We start from the raw sequence: 17671 nt of genomic DNA on the forward strand, positions 1-17671 counted from the left end.
GAAACTACAAAGCAGGGAAAAAAGAGAAAGGGAGGAAGGGCTAGTGAGTATAATTATGGTAATGAGGAAGAATCAAGAGTCTAAGCGAACTGTTGGGGAAGGGGCGCATCTTCAAAAAAAGGGATCACATAAGAAGAAAAGTTTCTGCTTTGTCCATTAAATTGTAAATGATCTTTTCATATGATGCCATCTTGTACATCTCCACAAATCATTCTCATGTGATGGCAATTGTGGAGAGTTCCAATGTCGCAAAATACAGATTTTGTCAGCTGTAAGGGAACTGACAAACAATCAACAAGCTTTGCAGGTCAAATCAGGAGTGTCAGATAAGTCATGGAGGAGAATTAGGGGGTCTGGAAGTGGTGAGGGCAAATCCATAGATTTCTGGACCATAGGCTCTACTGCCATTTAGAAGGGGTGTTTGAGGGGACAGTCTAGCACAATATGGACAATATCACAGGATGCATGATCCCATCACCAACAGGCAGAATAAGGGACCCACCTTGGAGCCTGGAGCCTGGAGCCACGGCGGGGTACAGGCCCAGCCCTGAAGGATCATAAGAAGACTGAGGGCCTGATTTATGAAAAGTAAATGCCGACTTCACATCATTTTTTGATTCAAAAGCAGCGCAAACTTAAAATATATAATTATATTTTGTAAGTTTGTGCAGCTTTTGCGTAAAAAAATGACGTAAAGGTGGCACTAACTTTTCATAAATCAGGCCCTGAGTTTCATATGTGCTTCATGGAATCATCGTTCTAGGGCCTCCAAAAGGTCTGTCCAGATGCTCCTCAACATATTCCACCTGCAGACGAGCCTGTCAGGTTATACTGAGGCTAGTCAAATATGGCTGAGAGTAAAGATATAAACTCCAGAGGAATCTGGAGGTTATATTATCCAGATATCATACCTTTAAACTGATCCAAAGTATTGGGGTAAGCCGGATACAGCTGCAAAGGCATCAATAGTCTCCAACACTGCAGGGGTGGAGGCCTGTAAGGCAGACAAGGTAAGTAAAATATCATCTGAGTATAGACATAGGCGGTCATTCCTACCCTGGTGGTCCGAGACCGCCAGGGTAGGGTACCGCGGATGCACCGCCAACAGGCTGGCGGTGCATCCAGGGCAATTCTGACCGCGGCGGTACAGCCGCGGTCAGAAATGGAAAACCGGCGGTGTGCCGCCGTTTTTCCGCTGCCCAGGGGAATCCTCCATGGCGGCGCAGCTTGCTGCGCCGCCATGGGGATTCCGACCCCCATACCGCCATCCTGTTCCTGGTGGTTTTGGCCGCCAGGAACAGGATGGCGGTATGGGGTGTCGTGGGGCCCCTGGGGGACCCTGCAGTGCCCATGCCAATGGCATGGGCACTGCAGGGGCCCCCGTAAGAGGGCCCCACCATGATTTTCAGTGTCTGCTATGCAGACACTGAAAATCGCGACGGGTGCTACTGCACCCGTCGCACGCCTTCAACTCCGCCGGCTCCAGTCGGAGCCGGCTTCCTCGTTGAACGCGCTTTCCCGTTTTGGCCGCCAGGAACAGGATGCCGGTATGGGGTGTCGTGGGGCCCCTGGGGGCCCCTGCAGTGCCCATGCCAATGGCATGGGCACTGCAGGGGCCCCCGTAAGAGGGCCCCACCATGATTTTCAGTGTCTGCTATGCAAACCCGTCGCATGCCTTCAACTCCGCCGGCTCCAGTCGGAGCCGGCTTCCTCGTTGAAGGCGCTTTCCCGCTGGGCTGGCGGGTGGCATTCTGGCGGTCGCCCGCCAGCCCAGCGGGAAAGCCAGAATCACCGCGGCGGTCTTCTGACCGCACAGCGGTCTTCTGGCAGGGGTACTTTGGCGGGCGGCCTCCGCCGCCCGCCAAAGTAGGAATGACCCCCATAGTATTGAGGGACCTCCAGGAGTTGTAATATCTACTATCCGGTCTGATTGGTGCATGAATGCTACTAAAGGTTCCTGCTTTGTGACCAGCGCCACTGAGTCTTTATTGATAGCAGGAATGGGTGTTCCCGCCTCCCTCTGCTTCAACTGTGCCGCCAGATGATGTCCCACCTATGCTCCCTGTTCATAATGATGATATTTCAACTTCTGTAGCACATACTCCGCTTTAGAGGTGAAGAGGGTATTAAGGTCCATGCGTGCCTTCTCAAGCCTGCATCTGGTGATAGTGGAAGGGTGGTCCTTATAAGTATGCATGAGTTGGCCTATATCCACTTCTAGTACTTTTTGACTCTCCTTCCTTTGCTTGTTGGACAAGTCTGCATCCCTCATCAGCTGTCCCCTGATGGTCTCCTTCACAGCTGCCCACAATGTCAGGGCAGAGTCAGCGAACCATAATTGTTCTCCCAGTAAGTATGCACATGGGATGTGATCTGTGTCTTGCCTACTAGGTGGGTGTATTGGGATACGCTGAGATGCCAGTGCTAGCAAATTGGAAGTGACAGACCCAGATCAGCCTCAAGGGTAATAGATGAGTGACCCAAAAGTGCACCCTCTAATACTGAGGTCTCACAGAGAATAGGAAGTAAATGGTTGGCCACCAGGAAAAAATCCAACTGTGATTGGGTACCATGGTCCAGAGACAAATATGTGTATTCCCAATCTATCGGATGTAAAAGCTGCCATACATCGCGGAGGGCATATCAGCTACAAGATCTCCTAGGAGACCTCTGTCCACATTATTAGATACATCAATTGGACCTATGTGGTATAAAGACAGCATCCTGGGCCAAATTCTAATCTCTGCCTATTTGGATGTTGATGGTATCTATCTCTGCCAATTCACATGTGAGTTGAAGAACAAAGACACACTTTGAACCTGTGGGGGCATACACTGAACCTATGCATAAGACCTTACCATTAATCTTTAATTTGGTGAACACATTCAACCATCCAGATCAACCCAAGTCTTAAGCATTACATGAGATCATGTTTTCAGAATCAGGATGGATACACCACATTTCATTGGGGTTGGTAATCATGTGCCATTTTCATAGGACAACAACTGTGTGTCTCTTTGCCCACCCAATCCCACCAAAGCTTTTCCGCTTCTTCCTTGGGAAAGGGCATCTTCTGGAGAAGAGCTATGTTGGCGTGTTGGGAGTTAAGATAGGTGAGATAGGTGAGCACTTTTTTACTCTTGATGTAATGTGTGAGACCACTGACATTCCAGGAAAGAATGGGTGTTTTTGTGGTTATGGAGATCACAAGATTCAACAGGAGAGTCAGAGAGTGTAAGTGAGCAGGAATGTTAATCAGGTACTGTTGGCAGTCTCTGGGTCGTTGGTTAAAGAGTAGACCAGAACAGACAAGGGGAAGAAGGGGTGGGTAAGCAATAAAGAAAATGTGCAAAAGAAAGGATGCAAAAAGGTGGTTTAGCAGAAAACAGAAGAAGTGAAAGAGAGGGGGAAGGAAGAATTAGGGTGGTGAAAGAAAAGAACAATGCACAAATAAAGACAATACTTTGTGAGCCAGAAATCAATTATATAATCAGTATAATTGCTGTGTTCTATTAGCTGTAGTTAGCAGGTCTACACCTGAACGGCCATTGCATCCAGAAGCCCCAGGGTTCAGTGATTTAGGAGAAAAAAATCTAGGGTGATGGGAGGATAGACTCCACAAAGTGCTCAGGATGTTGGTAATGACAAAGATCAGATAGTGAGTGAGTAATGACATTGAAGAGAAAGGAAGTAGGGCCTGTTCTTAGGTCTACGGGCTGAGTGGGAGGACAATTGATGGGAAATAGGACAGACTGTGTCTCTGCATTAGGCAATACAATGTTCCTTGTGAGTTAATCTTCCTTAGAGTGTACATATCAGGGCTAAAAGGGGTAAAAGGTGGGGGAGACATGTGTGCAAAGTTTTTCATATTCTAATCCATGGAAAGCGCAACCAAGTAGAGCATGACTTTGCATGTCATTCAATGGGAGGGGAGGTAAAAGGCAAATTAATGTTTGTTTTTGCCACGGGTAGACCCTGATATCAAGCATTCAATAGTGAAGACAGACAAGGAGAAAGGTGATCCCACCAATGACAAACATGCAGTCTACTATACCTAGTCTGCAGGTTGGGGAAGTTCTGTGGGACTAGTATTATGTCCCTTACATTAGCCATCACACTGCAGACGGATTTTGCTTAAGTGGTGATCAAGATTTGTCTCGCCCTGTGTCCTGTGTTATGTGTGTGTTCCACCACCACCTTTAGTATCTGCTTATTACACTACATTTGATGATTTTTGTCTTGATGTTGGGGCCCTTGCATGTGTTTCAGAGTTCCTCTGGACAAGGGAGTCCCCCTCCAAAGCGGGGAGATCAGGAGAGCATTGTAAACATTGGGAAGTGCCCACAGCCCCTTCATGTAGTCCATCTAAAAAGGCCGGAAATTCCCATGGATCAAAGAAGTTCCTCAATTTTACATCCATTGTACTTCACATGCATGGCAGGTTGAAGAGGCCAAATTTGTTGTCTCATTTGCGTAGGAGTGGTCAGAAGGCGAGGAAAGCCTTTCTCTAATCACTCATTTCCTATGAAAACTTTGCCGCCACCTGTATCCTGTGGCCATCAAAATCATAGGGTCCATGAGCTTTTACTGCCATTAGGATCTGGAGGGCCTGCTCGTGATAGAGGAAGCAGGCAATAATAGGTCTTGGTCCAGATTGGGCTGAGGCTCGCTCCGGTCGAATTCTATGTGCTCTTTGTATTTCAAGCAGAGGTGAAAAGTCAATTCCTAGGAGGGTTAGCAAAAAGTCATGAAGAATCCTCTAACAACTGTGCCTTCTGCTTTTTCAGGGATCCCAAAAAAGCGTACACTATCCCTATGACTTTGGTCTTCACGGTCCACTACTTTGTTGTACAATGTGTGAATTTTCATGTCTCTGGCAGGAGTTCGATCCTGGATTCAAGAGAGAGCAAGCTGTAATCCAATTTTTTCACCTTGTCATGAAAACCAGAGATCTCAGCACAAATTAACTTTGTCTCAGTGGTGAGGTCAGTCATTTTTGCATACATCGTCTCCAGTCTATGACCAACCGAAGTTAACGCCTTGAGGATTTGGTCCATTGTGGTCTCGAAGATCCTTGCAGAGGTGACAAAAGTTTAGTTTGGGACACCACCTCTCTGATGAGAAACTGCCTTGTCGATTTCCTAGATGCCATCCTGAGCTGGTGAGCAATTGATCCTTGACTACGGACTATAGTTGGATGTGGAGAGTCTGCATCTCCTATCCTCATAGGGGGATGTCAGGGGATGTTAATCTAGTGCAGATCTCCTTAGCAGAGCCCACCCGTGCCTCAAAGGACACAGACTAGAGCAGGAGCAGGATACCAGGGCTTATCTGCAATACCTCAGGCCTTTTGGAAATGAATGGATCATGTGCTGATGAATACTATGAGCCAGCAATTGCCTAGGAGCAAGGAATCAGTGTCCCTCTCTGGGGAGATGTGCAGCATTATGAGTGAGATGAAGACTTCATCCAGCTGTGAACACTCAATTCCAAAATGTCCCCTCAGGCATCAGCTGCTGTTTAAGCTGCTAGGCCTTTCAGAGCCCTGTTACAGTGGTGGACTAATTGCACCAGGGAGTTCAAGCAGCCTATGCCACATAGGGAAAATATAAAAAATGGTTTTGTCACAACTCTGATGTGATGAAAAGGGCAGACATTAGCCCAGTCTTGATCTCTCAATATGTCGAGGGTTCAGCTACACACGATCTGGGTGATCTGTGTGGGTGTGAATGGTTCCTTTTTGGAGCGCACCAGCTCAGCTTTTGGAAATTCATGGCCACTGTAGCAAGGCTGTGATGGATATGGTGTTTGAATATTATTGTTGAATCTCTCTTTTTATCCCTTGGAGTAGGCAATTTGCTGCTGCTTCTGGTGTCTGTACTAGAAATTACGGGAAGAAGAAACAGAGTTGACTAAATTCTTTCTCTCCAAACTCTGGGTCATGGGTATACAGCGATGCAATAGTTCCATCAATTTCATGGCCATCCATAGAAATTGCACCACTCCAGTCATGGGCCAGATGACAGCCCTTCAGGCTTGCCTGTAGAGGTGAAGGGATTTCTAGTGCAGAAAGCAACTGTTCTAAGGACACTAAGGGGGTCATTACAACATTGGTGGTAAATGCCGCTTACCGCCGTGCAGAAGACCGCCAACACACCGCAGCGGGCGTGAAATTCCGCCACAGCTATTGCGACCCACAGCCCGGAATCCACCAAAATCCAGACACCCACACAAGTCCGCCACACCAAATGTCAGTGATAAACTGGCGATAACAAAACCTCCACCGTCACGCCAACAGGAATACGCCCACACTATCATGACCCATGAATCCACATGCCGGTCTTTCAACTGCGGTATTCCATTGACGGTACACACCGTCGTGCTCAAAAGACAGACACCTTAACAAAACACTACCACATTGGACAATTCGAAATACACACACCTGATACACACACCACTCCCACACATCCAATACAATATAAAACACACACCCACATTACCCACAAACTCTTACGACCACAATTGCGACTGAAGGGCAGAGAGAGACACCACCATCTACAAACCAGCATCCACAGGCACTCAACACCATCACTCACACAACATCCACGCACAAAACACCACACACCCCTAAACATCACCCCACACATCACAACACACACCACCCCACCCATCACGCACACCACCCCATGGCACCGCAAAGACACCCCAGGTTTTCTGAGGAGGAGCTCAGGGTCATGGTGGAGGAAATCATCCGGGAAGAGCCACAGCTATTAGGATCACAGGTGCAGCACACCTCAATAGCTAGGAAGATGGAGCTATGGTGCAGAATTGTGGACAGTGTCAAGGAAGTGGGACAGCACCCAAGAACACGCGATGACATCAGGAAGAGGTGGAACGACCTATGGGGGAAAGTACGTTCCCTGGTCTCAAGACACCAGATTGCAGTTCAGAGGACTGGCGGCAGACCCCCACCTCCTCCCCCACAACTAACAACATGGGAGGAGCAGGTCTTGGCTATTCTGCATCCTGAGGGCCTTGCAGGAGTAGCTGGAGGAATGGACTCTGGTAAGGCAAATCTTTAAATACTTCATCCCCCACCCTACCTGCATGCTATCACAAACCCCAACGCTTGCCCTCACCCCCATCACTCCAACTCCTCACACGTGTCCCACTATCACAAACCACACATTCCAACACCAAGCCCTGCATGCAACAACAAAGCATGGACACCCATTACCAATGCATGGCCACTGCACATACCCACACACACCCCTAAACATTTAGCACACAAGGTCGTACACAAGAATGCAAGCACTGGGGTACAGAGTCACCCACCCATTGCACACCATGCCACACACAGATGCAATAATCATGCCTTTACACCCCTGCAGGACCCCCACCCAACGCCACTGGACAGGAGGTTCTAGACATGTCCACTCCACCCACAGAAGAGGCCCACAGTGATGACAGCAGCTCTGTCCAACTGGATCTAGATGACCGGCCCGGCCCATCTGGGACCCCTCACACTGGCACAAGCCACAACAGAGCCTCCCCCCTCTGGAAAACCAGCACAGCACCCACCCAGTGGGCCCATACCTCTGTCCCCAGAACACGTCAGGCAGCAGTGTGTCCACCACTACAGGAAACCCAGGCTAACCCACCACCCCAACAACACCAGGGACCTGGGGGCAGTGGCAGTGGGCACACGGTTCAGGGGACAGAGGCCCAGGAACACAGGGGAACTGGGAGGGCTGCTTTGCGACAGGGGGAGGACAGGCCCTGGGAAGCCACTCTCCACGAGGCCCTCTCCAACATCATGGGAGCCTACCACCATTCCCAGGAGACAATGGCAATGGTACTTGTCAAGTTTCAGGAGACCCAGCGGCTGTAGGATGAACAGTATTTGGGGTTCAGGGAGCAACTCAAATCCATCAATACCACCCTGGGCACCATTGTAGGGGTGCTGAAGAAACTCGTCAACACCAGGAGGGACACTGTGGCACCACAAGGCGCCCCTGACACTAGCCTGGACGATGAACTGCCCACCACCTCCACTGGCACCTGTGGACAGGAGACACCGCCACAGGACCACAAAACCAGCACCCCACCCACTGCAGATGGAGAACCACCTCCCAAGCCTGAGATCCAGGACAAAGACAGAGAACAATGCCAAGACCCCGCCAAAAAATGAGACCACCCTGATTGTCATCCTTCTGTCCCACTTTGTCACCCTGTCCATCCTTAAACTGCCCCAGCTCCACTTCCCATGCCCCTTTGGACAATGCACCTGTGAGACTAATAGACTGGACTCTGCCATGGACATTCCTCCACCATCACCCCTGACCATTTTACAACCCTTTCCACTATTTAGCATTTAAATAAACACCTTTAAATCACAAAACTATATGGAGTCAGTCTGTGCTTTTGAAAATGGTTATTTGTAATAACTGTGGAAAACTGCTATATCCATTGTGTTGTCAACATACCTATGTCACACAGCTCTAGTCCATGAGGAAACAAAGCAGATGTCACACAGTGGGACCCACATCTGTGAAATTGAAAGGGGAAGTGACAACTCAGGGTCCATACACTGGGTGAAAGTGACAGACAGATGAGAGGTAGAACAAGGGTATCAGATGTAGCAGGCAGTGATGTCTTCTTACCTGTGTCTCACTGGAAGTATTGATGAATCACTGTGTTTCTGTTGTCGATATCCTCTTCTTCTGCTTCCTCGTCTTCACTGTCCACAGGCTCCACAGCTGCCACAAGACCTCCATCTGGACCATCCTCCTGCAGAAAAGGCACCTGTTGTCGCAAAGCCAAGTTGTGAAGCATAAGCAGGCCACGATGATCTGGCACACCTTCTTTGGTGAGTAGAATAGGGAACCACCTGTCAGATGGAGGCACCTGAACCTGGCCTTCAGGAGGCCGAAGGTCCTCTCTATAACCCTTCTAGTTCGCCCATGGGCCTCATTGTAGCGTTCCTCTGCCATTGTCCTGGGATTCCTCACTGGGTTCAGTAGCCATGACAGGTTGGGGTAACCAGAGTCACCTGCAAATGTCGAGGGAAATCTGTTAGACACACACTAACTCTTAGGGATATCCCCAGACCAAGACACCTAGTCACTCTGTATAGGGTCCATGTCCTCACCTAATAGCCACACACGGTGCCTCTGGAGTTGCCCCATCACATAGGGGATGCTGCTATTCCTCAGAATGTAAGCATCATGCAGTGAGCCAGGAAACTTGGCATTCACATGGGAGATGTACTGGTCGGCCAAACACACCATCTGCACATTCATCGAATGGTAACTCTTCCGGTTTCTGTACAGCTGTTCACTCCTGCGGGGGGGACCAAGGCCACATGTGTCCCATCAATGGCACCAATGATGTTGGGGATATGTCCCAGGGCATAGAAGTCACCTTTCACTGTAGTCAAATCCTCCACCTGAGGGAACACGATGTAGCTGCGCATGTGTTTCAGCAGGGCAGACAACACTCTGGACAACACGTTGGAGAATGTAGGCTGGGAAATCCCTGATGCTATGGCCACTGTTGTTTGAAAAGACCTACTTGCCAGGAAATGGAGTACTGACAGCACCTGCACTAGAGGGGGTATCCCTGTGGGATGGCGGATAGCTGACATCAGGTCTGACTCCGACTGGGCACAAAGTTCCTGGATTTTGGCATGGTCCAGTCTGTAGGTGACAATTACATGTCACTCTTCCAATGTCGACAGGTCCACCAGCGGTCTGTACACCGGAGGATGCCGCCATCTCCTCACCTGCCCCAGCGGACGTGCTCTATGTAGGAGAACAGCGAGCAGAGAGTCAGCCAACACTGAGGTACGAAAACACAACTTTATTCCACAAATTTTTAAATCCACTATGTGCCTGTCTTAGTGTGTATGCAAGGCCTAGATATGTGTGACACATTTAAAATCAATGCCATGTGGCCCCCTGAAATGGCGGTTGCCTGACCTGTAATGTGGGACAAGGGAATATGAGGTAACTGCGCTTGCGTTGTACACCGTTGCGGTAGGCAGTCGAAGACAGCGGCGCAATCCTGCATTGGTTAACATTGGACCCTATGGGTCCCAGGAGCCAAAGACGATGTACGCCGGCGGTGACAGTGCGCACCGCCATGGACATGACCGCCATTTTCTCTCTGTTCACTCACTTGATATCTGATCTTCGACAGGAGAGGACCTACACTGCAAGTGTTGCTATGACCTCAGTCTGGAACAGACAATGGCTCATGTGTCTGGGGAAAGGGCCCATGCCTTCAGCACGGAGGAGTTGGGGAAACTAGTGGATGGGGTCCTACCCCAGTACATGCTACTCTACGGTCCTCCAGACAAACAGGTAAGTACACTGTGAGCATGCTCTATGGGCAATAGCTGTGTGGAGTGGTGTGGATGGAATATAGGAGGGGGAGAATGAGGCGTGCACGAAACGACGGTGAGTGGATGTGCGTCATGGCAAGGGTAGGGATGCGGCCAATGACTGTGACGGTGCAGACGGTTATATCTTCTCCTTTTCCCCTGTACTATTCCTGTAGGTCAGAGCCCACCAGAAGAAGGATATTTGGCATGCCATCACCAAGGAAGTCCGGACCCTGGGGGTCCACCACAGACAAAGCACCTACTAACAGAAAAGATGGGAGGACTTCGCCGCTGGAGCAAGAAGACGGTGGAGGCCCAGCTGGGGATGGCCTCCCAATGTGGGAGGGGTGCCCGTCTCGCACCATGACCCCCCTGATGTTCCGGATCCTGGCAGTGGCGTATCCAGAGTTGGATGGGCGCTTGAGGGCATCACAGCAGCCACAAGGGGGTGAGTACACTCTTGTTCAGCTGATTCAGAACGCATTGGAGGTGTCTGGGTGGGGGAGGTGGGCTGTGCGTTCCCCTAGGCCAGGGCGAGTTTAGTTGGCAAGGTCCCTTCATAAGGCAGGCCATGTGGAACCCCCCCACCTGTGCTCAGAGGCAACTACACCTAGCCAGGCTCCTGTGACTTCCATGTGTGCAGCAATCAGGCATAGGCCTTTTAACCCATGTCCATGTGATTAATTAGGGAACTCTAAGTGAATGGCGTAGTGCAGCGTGCTGCTGTGTCTGTAGTATCCGCCGACGGTAGCGGTATTGCATGCACTGAACATGTCTTTCTTCTGTCTCCCCCCCCCACTTTTTGTGGTCTCCCGGTTCTTGTGTGCATTAGCATCATCAGGCAGAAGAGCTGTGCCACCGGAGCAGGAGGGAGCTGCATCCCACATGGCCCTGGAGGGTGACACAATGGAGTCTGAAGCCACCAGTGGGACAGAGGGCGAGGGGAGCTCCACAGCGGGGATGGGAGCTGAGACCAGCGACACAGACTCCTCCTCTGATTGGACCTCCCTTGCGGTGGCAGGCCCATCTGTGACCCCCGCACCTACAGGTACAGCCGCCACCACCCCTACCAGCACTGCCCTCCCAGCAGCCCCTCAGCGTGTGCCACGTGGCCACTCACCCAGGAGGGTGGGCATCTCCTTCGCCCCAGGCACCTCCGCCCCTGCCCCTGTCAGCCCTGCTGCCCTCAGTGAGGAGGCCATTGACCTCCTCAGATCCCTCACTGTTGGGCAGTCTACCATATTGAATGCCATCCAGGGTGTAGAGAGGCAGTTGCAACAGACCAATGCATACCTGGAGGGCATTCATTCTGGTCAGGCAGCCCAACAGCGAGCTTTTCAGACTCTGGCTTCAGCACTGATGGCAGCCATTATCCATGTGTCCAGTCTCCCCCCTCCAACTTCCTCCACCCAGCCTCAATCCCCTGTACCTCAGCCTATCCCAAGCACACCATCAGACCAGCATGCACACACCTCAACACACAAGGGAAGCTCTGGCAAGCATAAGCACCACACATCCCACAGGCACTCTCACAAGCATCATACCCATGCACACATACCAACATCCACTGCCTCCAGTTTGTCCCCCTCCTCCTCGTCTCTCTCCTCCCTCTCTGTCTTGTGTCTACTCACACATGCATGCACTACATCTTCAGCCACTACGTCCATCACCAGCACACCCATCACCACACCCCGCTCATGTGTACTCACCACCCCACTACCATTCACACAACCCTGTGTCCTCTCCCAGTGTGTCTGTTAGCCCACCTCCCAAACTACACAAAAGCAGGCACACACTCACCCAACAGCCATCCACCTCATGACAGCCTCCAGCCCATGCACCTTCACCCAAAGTCAGCAAACGTACACCTCCTACAACCACTACCTCTTCCTCCACTCCCAAACCCCCTCCATCTACCCGTCCCAGTGTGTCCCCAAAACTTTTCCTGTCCAACCTTGACCTCTTCCCCTCACCTCCCCCACCCCTTCAGTCCCCTAGGGCCCACCTTTCCCAGTCCCAACCCAGCACCTCATCCACCACATCAACAGTGGTGCTAGCAGAAACTGGCTTCTGGAGTGCGCCAAGCAGCAGGGCAGCCAGTGTGCCAAGGAGCCAGAACACGGACAGTCCCCCACTGCCCGGTGAGAGAAAGGCAACACATCTGGCACCAACGGCTCTCCCTACACAGTTGGGAGTTGGAAGACAGCTTCGCCACCATCCAAGGTGGGGAAGGGGGCACAGAAAGAAAGGCAAGTCGCCGCAAACCTGCACGGCGGACAAGACCACCACCAGCTCCGCTGCCAAGGACACCGCCGCCACCAGCACCGCTTTACAGGACACCACCGCCATCAACACTGCTTCACAGGAAACCACCACTACCAGCACGGCTGCCAAGGACACCGACGCCACCAGCACCACTTCACAGGACACCGCCGCCACCAGCACAGCTGCCAAGTACACCGCCGCCACCAGCACCGCTGCCAAGGACACCACCACCACCAGCACCGCTTCACAGGACACCGCTGCCACCAGCACCGCTGTCAAGGACACCGATGCCACCAGCACCACTGCCAAGGACACCGCCGCCACCAGCACTGCTGCCACGGACACCGCTGCCACCAGCACTGCTTCACAGGACACCGCCGCCACCAGCACTGCTGCCAAGGACACCGCCGCCACCAGCACTTGTGCCAAGGACACCGCCTCAACCAGCACCGCTTCACAGGACACCGCCGCCACTAGCACTGCTTCACAGGACACCGACACCACCAGCACCGCTTCACAGGACACCGCCGCGACCAGCACAGCAGGCCAATGAGCGTAGAAAGCTCCGACGCTACTGAGTAGGCCACAAGCAGGTTGTAGCCCTCTGGGCACAAAGCCCCCTCCAGAACCAATGAAGAAAGACATCCACTACCTCTGTCCTTGGCAGGATGAAGCACTCTGGGCACAAAACCCCCTCCAGAACCAGTGGAGAAAGGCATCCACTACCTCAGTCCTTGGCAGGATGAAGCACTCTGGGCACAAAGCCCCCTCCAGAACCAGTGGAGAAAGAGATCCACTACCTCAGTCCTTGGCAGGATGAAGCACTCTGGGCACAAAGCCCCCTCCAGAACCTGTGGAGACTGTTATCCACTTGAAAGACTGTGGGTTTGCACTCCCCAGGATAAAGCAGTGGGCAACCCACCCACTTGAGAGACTTGTGAGACTGTGGCTTTGCACTCCCCAGGATAAAGCAGTGGGCAACCCACCCACTGGAGAGACTTGAGAGACTGTGGCTTTGCACTCCCCAGGATAAAGCAGTGGGCAACCCACCCACTGGAGAGACTTGTGAGACTGTGGCTTTGCACTTCCCAGGATACAGCAGTGGACATGAAGCCCCCTCGTGGATCTGGTGTTGTGCACTCATCCGGCTGAGGTGCCCCCCCCTTCCTTTCGCCTGAGGTGCCTGTTGTATTTCTATCTGATGCCCCTGCAGTGTTCTGTCTGTTTTGATCGTGTATTGAGTGTGAGCCTCGCCCATGCATTTTGGGCCCAGTGGTCCATGGACTTTAATGGTGCAATACCTGGACTTGTATTCTTGGTGTATATATTTGCTTGAAGTGTAGATATATATTTTTGAGTATTGGATTTTAATAGATTCAAAACGTTCAAATAATTTCCTTTTGTCTTTGCATTCTTCCGGGGGTTTGGGGGGTGTAACTGTAATGTATCAATATGTATTAGTATGTGTGTTGTAGTGGGTGAGGGTGGGGGTGTGGGTGGGGGTGTTTCGTGTGTGTGTCACTTTTTTTTCCCTTCCCCCTCCCCTGTGTCGTAGGTGCAGTACTCACCGTGGTCGTCGCCGCCGGCGTTCAAGCTCATGGTAGAGGAGCAGGAAGACAAAGGAAGGGAGAATCTGGAGTTCCGGTTCCATGGCATCCTGGTTCATCGTGGGGTGTTTAAAGGTGTGCGTTTTCCCTTCCAAGTCCTGTTTCCGCCGTGTTTTTGTTTGCGGTGAATCCGCGCCGGAAAGGTGGCGGATTGGCGTGTTGTAATACTGTGGGCGGTACACTGTGTTCCGCCTGTCTGTTGGTGGTTACCGCTGTGGTGTTTGTTTGTACCACCATGGCGGTCGGAGTGTTAAAGTGGCTGTCTATGTTGGCGGTTTCCGCCACAGTCGTGATTCCATTTTTTTTACCGCCGGCCTGTTGGCGGTTTTACTGACGCTTTAACACCGACCGCCAGGGTTGTAATGACCACCTAAATGCATTTGAAGTGCAGCAGCATCAGAAAAAAATAACCAACCATATGAGTCAATAAATATATAAATGTTTTGCCACTGCCATTGTCCAGTTGGAGTTTCTTAATAAAGAAGACAAATATTGTAATTTTTGGCTCCCCCTAATGGTTAAATAAAATATTTACATAGCAGTCCAAGGTGCTGAAACGCTTTGTGCGGCCTAACAAAGAACTCTGCTCCTTGACATTTACTGTCAAATTTCCTGGATCGTGATGGAGGCAGAATAATTTCCATCACTATGATCGGGGAAATGGCGCACAAAACCACAACTCTCCAAATTGGGGTAAAAGGCTGCTTTCATTGAACAGGTCTGGCAAAAACATAAACCTTGGCTTTAGCCTTACAAATCTAACCCAACTCACTAATACAATGTAACTTCCTAAACCCCACCCCAACACTGAAATAACCTACCCCTCATCAATACCCCCTTCACATCCCCACCATGACCCGACCAATCCAGTACCCATCTGTCCTACTGTCCACCTTATGTAGTTACCATTGCCCTTCCCTCTCTCTTGTTCCTTCTCAAAAATCCCTGACCTCTCAAATTTGTGCATCAGTATCCCTCCCCTCCCATTGAATGTCTCTAAAACCCACCACCCAGGAAAGCCCTCTGGTGTTTTCCTGCCCAACTCAAAACGTCGCTTCAATCAATCAGCGTGCATATTTTCTCCTGAAGCCGAAGTTTTAACAAGTAATGTTCATTACCCATAAAGGATAAATGAACCCTGTCCCGCCTAACAACGCTAAGTTCTCATGAACAATCTCCTCATGTTTCAACACAGAAATCTCTTGAACCTGACAAAAGCCCCTCATCTCCCTATTGACCTTCATACATTGCTTTTCAATCCCCATAAAAGTCCTTGCTCCTCTCCAAACCCGCCTCAGCACTAACTCCCTCCATACAATGTGTGTCCCTGACCACCTCTCTTTTATCCTCAATAAACCCAACTTGATGGCCTTCAAAACACCAACACCTGATAAGGCCACTAAATCATTCTCCCCTAAGTGCAATACCAACAAATCCAGACAAAACCCTTTGGCCAAACTCTTAGAAAGAACACTTAACATATCATACCACTCCCCCCAACCAACTCTTTATTCTGGCCCCATCCAAGCCCAATTGTTGAACAAAATACCTTGATGCAGCATGCTTCTCAGCCCAACGAACGAAAGAATGCCCCACTATCCACACTGAAGAACCTGAACTGTCTGGATCAGCACTGCAACCTAGAAAGTTAAAACACACAATTAGACCAGGAAAACATTACAGCAACCTAGCAAAGTTTAGGAGGGCTTGACCTAATATAACTCTTAAAACAATTTGACCTCCAGCGGCCCAAATTCATGATTGCGCTGTCAGATTTCCCCAATATTTTAGCTTCCGTAGCAGCCCCAATCCGAAAAGAATGAGTTCCATAAAATTGTGGTGCCATCCCCAACTTACTAATTGCCTTCTTCAAAACTGAATTTAACTGGAAAGAAGCTATAAATGAACATCCTGGTGAATAAATACAAATCTGGAGCCCTTTAGCAAACGTCTCCTAAAAGAAACCTAAGAAGATACTGGACAAATCAGCCGATAATTACTTCATGCCCCCTCCCCAACTGATCAGCTTTTAATGGTTCGATCTGCAAAATAAAAACCCCGATCCCAAACACACATTAGAGCTTAGAAGACCAGCCTTAGCTTTTACTCCCAACAGCTCAGAAACTCTAAAAAAACCCTGATACAACAATGACATGCACAGTTACATTAATTTAATCTCCCATGGTGAAAAGCAAATTTCCTTTAAAACTAAAATGATGTTGATTAATCCTTGCTCCCCCTTCCAAAGGCCAGCCAGCAACAATTCTCCTATAAATCTAACCTTCCATTGGATCATATCCCCAAAAATACTTACCGTAAAAAGAAATACCTGACATCTTACCCGATATGGTTACTGCTGAAAGTCCTGACTCAATCTGCTTCATAATGAAGCAAACAGCATCCGCATCCTATCTGCGAAAACCAGTGGACCAACCACCTGCCTGACTGCACCTGAGTGTATGAATTCTGACCAAGTTTGATCATAACTTCTGGGAGTAGACAGAGCTATCGATTGCTGAATCAACTCCAACATTCTCATATTCCTAGCTCCCAAAGGGCCTGGGGGACTGCTCTCTTCTGCACATCAGATCCCGGTGCTAGCCCACGGAATCTCCGCCACTGTGAATGAGATAGCGCATCAGCAATTTCATTATTTACATCTGGGACATGCCAAGCTTTAAACAATATATGAAACTTCAAGCAGTTCAGTAATAAACACCTGTAACAACCTCAGCACCTTTTCATCCTTTGCCTTGGGAAAATTTGCCAAGTTGACCACTGTCTGGTCATCCACATTAAATACACGCTCCTGTTCGCCAATGTTCTCCCCCATAGCGACAAAGCTACCACCAAAGGAAAGAATTCCAAAAGGCAATGCCATGCCGGGCTGCATTCCAAGAATCTGGCCAACTAGTGGCCGCCCAATGACCATCCCAAAATAAACCAAAGCCATGTGCACCTGAAGCATCAGAAAATATTTGAACTTGCCAAAACCAGTCATCAACATCTGAAAACATAGGCCCATATTTATACTTTTTGACGCAAAACTGCGCTAACGCAGTTTTGCGTCAAAAAAATTAGCGCCGGCTAACGCCATTCTGAAGCGCCATGCGGGCGCCGTATTTATTGAATGACGTTAGCCGGCGTTAGCCGCCGGCGCCGTCTGGTGTGCGTTAAAAAAAACGACGTACACCAGGCAGCACCGGCGTAGGGGGATATGGGGCTTGGGCGTCAAGAAATGGGGCAAGTCAGGTTGAGGAAATTTTTTCGCCTCAACCCGATTTGCGCCATTTTCTTTTCACTCCCAACCCCCATAGAAATGACTCCTGTCTTAGCAAAGACAGGAGTCATGCCCCCTTGCCCAATGGCCATGCCCAGGGGACTTCTGTCCCCTGGGCATGGTCAATGGGCATAG

This window comes from Pleurodeles waltl, chromosome 3_1 (genome assembly GCF_031143425.1).
Source record: "Pleurodeles waltl isolate 20211129_DDA chromosome 3_1, aPleWal1.hap1.20221129, whole genome shotgun sequence".
In the NCBI taxonomy this organism is placed as follows: Eukaryota; Metazoa; Chordata; class Amphibia; order Caudata; family Salamandridae; genus Pleurodeles; species Pleurodeles waltl.